The 5,367-nt window shown below is 38.8% G+C and overlaps 1 long non-coding RNA gene across 1 annotated transcript in view; it reads left to right on the top strand.

The window, feature by feature from the left end:
• The window catches only part of LOC144956302 (uncharacterized), a 4,515-nt gene extending 62 nt beyond the window's left edge, over positions 1–4,453 (top strand). The window contains exons 1-6 of the long non-coding RNA XR_013641943.1: positions 1–422; positions 1,347–1,416; positions 1,677–1,865; positions 2,179–2,264; positions 3,535–3,608; positions 4,344–4,453. The exon at positions 1–422 is cut by the window's left edge and continues 62 nt beyond it. This is a non-coding gene — a long non-coding RNA (uncharacterized LOC144956302). The remainder of the gene's footprint in view (positions 423–1,346; positions 1,417–1,676; positions 1,866–2,178; positions 2,265–3,534; positions 3,609–4,343) is intronic.
• The last annotated feature ends 914 nt before the right edge of the window (positions 4,454–5,367 follow it).

Raw genomic sequence — 5,367 nt, 5'->3', positions numbered from 1 at the left:
GCCCGGCCTTTCGTTTCGCCCCTCCGTCCCTTCTCGTCTTAGTTGCTAGGGTGCCAGGTTAGACTAGGGACCACGGCTAGAGTGGATTATATTTTGCTTTAGGCAAAATTAAAAGTGATGTGGTGTTTGTGTACTTCATTCGACGTGGTGCTTTGGATTTCCCTTACTGGAGGCCTCCTGGTCTGGTAAAGCCATAGTAACATTTAGAATGGAGCAAGTTGGGCTGTTTTATTAGTAAATGTTGTAGTCGGGAGGGTTTGGCGCATTCGCGGCGGCTTTTGCGTATTCGCGGCGACTTCGCGCATTCGCGGCGGCTTTGCGCATTCGATGAGGATTTCGCGCATTCGAGGAGGATTTCGCGCATTGGATTGTGTTATGTGAATTCGAGGACTTCAAGGTGGCCACAACTCTTTTTTTTTCAGGTAAAAATGTTACCATCTACGCAATTGTTTATCAAAATCTGAATCACCAACAGCTACATCGGTGGTGAGCGATCCCCTTGTAGCATGATGAAGCTGAATGAGCATGGCGAATGCTTGAAAATGCGCCACAGCAATGCATATGTTTCGAACCTATGGACATCTCTGATGTCTTATTTCAAGTGAACATTTGTCCTATTTCCTGTCTACACCCCCTCCTGTGGTGCACGAACTAGAGGTTTCTTTGGGGATCTTGGTCTTGTCTTCTATCTAGGTCTACTCTGTAGCGGAATGTGTTGACTTATGTTCCTCAGGTGTGATGACTGACAAGAGAAAATTGCATTTCAGCAATTCCAGCTTTAGAGGTCGTGATGGACTAGAGCTTTACCTTATTTTTTTTTTGTGTGATTCAGTTGATAATCAAAAGCAAAGATGGTAGCATTGTGCCCAATGTGCAATTTAACTAAGCGTTATGCCTTTAAATTGACATTTCGTCATCTCAAATTAATATACATTTGTATTTAACGTTCTCGTTTTTAATTCAATCTGTCATTTTTCTGTTGCACATTGGGCGGGAAGGAGGGAGTGGTTCGATCTTGGCACCATTTGGCGTTGGTCAAATGATGCCTTCATCGAATCCGGGTAGTCTGCTAAAGATGCCATGGGTCAGGTTTGCCTTGAGCGTCACTGACACGACATGGTGGAAACCCGTAGTCGCACCTCCCCGCCACGTTAATGTGGGTGTTTTCCTTAGTTTGACACGGAGCGGACTGGTAATGCGGAAGTGGCACGGGACCGTGGCTGGCGGGATATAAAACGGGATCACTGCTCCCGACGCAAAAGGGAGCATAGCCTGACCAGCTAAAGAGATTGATTTTTTAAAATATTCTAATAAATTACTTTTTTGCTTTATGTCACTTATTTCAGACATTATAAAAGATGGAAGTCAACCATTCAAATCAGTGAGATTTCATCATTAACGTGGAGCAGCTACTTGGTAAGTGTTAATCAGATTTAGGGAAGACTTCCGTAGTTGCAGAGTTCTTTTAGTATTTTACTTAATCTTTTATCCATTAGAAAAAAAACAGGGGGGGGGGGGGGGGGGGGTGTCTCCCTCTCATAATAAGTCCCCTATTTAGGCGTCCTCTGAAACTTCGGAAGTCCTCCCGAAATCAATATTAATCTCATTTGACAGATACATCTTGTAAATCAAGCGGTCAATGTTTTAATATTTTCTATATTTTGTATAATTTTTAGTTGTCACCATGCTGACCTGTATGGAGATACTATTGTCCAAGGCTGACTACGGGACGACCAAGAAATAGCTGTTCAAATGGAGGAGATCAAGGGACATGGAACCACAAGGAGAGAATCGAGATGATGGCACAGGAAAGAGTTGGTTGAAGTTGTTGACGTTTATACTTCGCATAGAGCTTAAGGACATTAGTAAGTAGTTATGCTTGTACTTAAACTGCAATTGACAATTCATGTAGTAGCCTAAATTTATGTCTATCTCCTTTATTGTAGCAATTGTCATCGTACTGAAGTCAAGCTCTGTATGTCGTCCTTTAATGGTTGATGGTAAGGCGGCTTTCAACAGTTTTATATATTTGTTTTATCTGTAGGTAATGGATGCTTTTTCACATATTTATGCATCTTTCATCTTCATTTTCATGTATGTAAATTATTTATATAACTTAATTCATATTCAAAATTCCTCTGGATCAAGGATCAATGTATTGTTTTTTTCTCTCTGCAGCACTGGTTATATTGATGAACGTAAATGCAAATCGTTCTGAGGACAAATGGAGGTGGAGGATTTATCGTCATGGAGGCATATGATAGGTAATGTGCATACAAGGGCATGTCATAGATAAGTAAATGCAAATTGGTAATTAGTCAGTATCTTCACGTGTAAACAGAATCATCGTTTAATCCGTTAATTCAACCATGCTTTTAGGTGATACCCTTGTTTTGGCATATGTTCCCATGTGTAACTAATTTTCAACACGAGAACTGTCATAAACTTGCATTCTTTATACTTTTGTGACCAATAACTGTGATAGTTGAAAACAAAGATGGTAACAATGGTACCCAACATATAATCGTAAATTTTATCTTTTATCATTTGAACAAGAACCTAAAGTTTTTATAAAGCAAAATACATTTGTAATATATCATTTATGTGCATTTTATTCTATATCTTAAATTTAATGTTTGTCTCAATATTAAGCGTTATACATTTCCATTTTAAAAAGTTTGATTTTACATTATGTTTAGCGAATGTACAATCATATTCATATTCGCCAATTTTCTGTTGCACATTGGGTGAGATAGAGGAAGTGGTTTTCTCTTGGATCAATTGACTTTGGACAAGAGATGCCTTTATCAAATCATGTGTCGGGTTTGCCTAAAGGGTCACTGTACCTGACTGAATTCCGTATTCGCACCTCCTCGCCACTTTAATGTGGATGTTTTTCTTTTATATAAGGGGATATGATGCAGGCTAACATTGGCGTCCATAATATATAATATATCAAAGTGGGATATCGAATCCTGAAGTTAATAGGGCAACAGACACTTATGTTGGTAACAACAAGATATGAAGTGAATAGAAAAGTGCCAGAAGACAATAGAGAATAAAAAAATTTTCGCGGCGGTGGTGGGGTTTGAACCTGCGACCTTATTGGTACGACAACTCCGCCTGGCAGGTGAGAGCGTGGCTCTACCGTGTGAGCTATCCACGAACACAAAAATATTCGTTTCAAACTCAAAGTCATTACTAGATCCCTCTCTCACCCACTTCTTGAGATCGCCGATTCGTTCGTACACCACCATCGCGAATAATTTTGACCAGCAGTTAAGCTCAATAGCCAATATTCTCAACACAAACATATAACATAGAAACGATTGAGACATTGAGTATGCTCCGGCGTATGGGGTGAATTTTAATTCAGAAAAGTGAGTGGAGCAGGCACTTATGTTGGTAACAACAAGATATGAAGTGAATAGAAAAGTGCCAGAAGACAATAGAGAATAAAAATTTTTGTAGGGCAACAGACCCAACTTTCTGGAAAAGAAAAGATTGTAATGTATTTTTTTATTTGCTTCACAGACACTTCAAAGGGGCGAAAAGTATACATTCAAAACGTGATGTTTCATCATCGATATTAGACAGTCACTTACTTGGTATGTATTTTAATGTGTAATTTTTCAATTGATACTATACGATGTAATTTATAACCTTGTCTAATGATAATTACTCATAATGTTGACAGGCACACCATAAAAATCAATTCAGTCTGTTTCAATTTTGTGTTATTCTAAAGATGTGGATGATCATCACTGTGCTTTTCATTTTAAAATTATTTTATTAGAGCACTCGCTTTTCATGCAAAGGGACCAAGATGGATCCTGGGTGTAGTCGAGATTTATTTCTGACCCCGCCCTATCTGTCTACCCAGCTGTGAATGGGTAGCTGGGTTTCTGAGACCTAGAGGAAAATACTTTGCATCACTTTTATCCTCTCGACACTGTAATGCAAATAAGTCGATCGATGTGGAGTATTTGCTTCTGTGCTTTGGTTGCTGGATATTTTAGGTTTGGCAGAAAGTACTTGAAATTCTATCAGCGTCCTTTCCCGGGAGCAGCTTGCATTTTTATTAATTGTAAACTTCAGTAGGCGTATGGCTGGAAATGGACCAATTTTTGTCATCTATACAACTGAACGCTGTGTTTGACAGCTACTTTAATAGTTAGTTGGTAATTTCGATTGGAACAAGTGATCAAAATATAATGGATAATAAATGTCTTTACGTCATTGCCGTATAGGGAGAAAAATAATGTAAAAGGTAACTTTCAGTCTTATATTTTAAAGCGTTTGTATAAATATTTTCAATCAATCTTTATTATTTTTCATTTCAGTGACGGTTTTTCTGGCAGGCCTGCGGATGCCATGTGGGAAAAATAGTTTACATATGAATAAAATCCTAATTCTTTATGAGTTTTTGTTTTGTGTGTTTTATTTTTATTAATAGGGTTGGCGGTGAGTGGGAGGCGGGGGGGGGGGGGGGGTGGGTGGCGGGTGTGTGGCTTTGGGTCACTCTTTCTGCCCTTTTTCTGGGTGGGACATTCCTGTGATCTCAGACTAGACCAAAGTTTCTGGGTGGGGTTCCTGACCTCCCATAGTTGGCAGGGAGGTACATACTGTCTTCTATCCCCCAATATGTTTTCCAACTTGCTTTCTGTCTTTTTCTTGGAATGAGATTATTTGGTTTTCTCCTGACTCTGGCCGGATACCTTGGCTGGGAGGGAAACAGTCAAATGTATGGTTTGTTTTGGGAGACATTTTTTCCCTTGTAAATTATCTCTTTTATGCACTGTATTATATTTTCTTTATATTATATATGATTTGTAAAACATTTGAGTGTATTCCTCTTAGTGGGACCCGTGCTTGTGTCTGGATGACTTTCAGTGATCTCAAACTAAGTACACTGATAGTGTGCTCTTGGAATCTACATACGTTTCCTATTTGAATCAATTCCCCTTTGTCTTACCTTTTCTTGGATGTTTGAATTGTAATTCTAGAACTTTTTACTATCCCATTTTCTTCTGATATGACCTAAATGCCCTGGATAGATTGCTCTTGGTTACTTCTGAGTCCACTTTGGTTCTATTTGAGTTTTTCCCTAATTTTAACAGGTGATGATGCCTTCCAGGGGTGATGGATTCTACATTAGTTCAAATAGCTTGTTTTATCCCTTACCTCTCATTGTGGGCATGGAGGAACTTACTGTCTTCTATCCCCTTATATCTATTTTTCAACATGCTTTCTGTCTTTGGCTGGGAGGGAGACAGTCAAATGAATAGTTTTTGATGATGGTATATTTTGCCCTGTAAATCATCTTTCTTATGCACTGTATTACATTTGAATGTATCCCTCTTAGTT

The sequence above is a fragment of the Berghia stephanieae genome, chromosome 1 (genome assembly GCF_034508935.2).
Source record: "Berghia stephanieae isolate SIO BIC M18660-M18661 chromosome 1, UCSD_Bste_1.3, whole genome shotgun sequence".
Lineage (NCBI taxonomy): Eukaryota > Metazoa > Mollusca > Gastropoda > Nudibranchia > Aeolidiidae > Berghia > Berghia stephanieae.
Note: the sequence above shows the minus strand (reverse complement) of the source record. Positions and strands in the feature narration are given on the sequence as shown.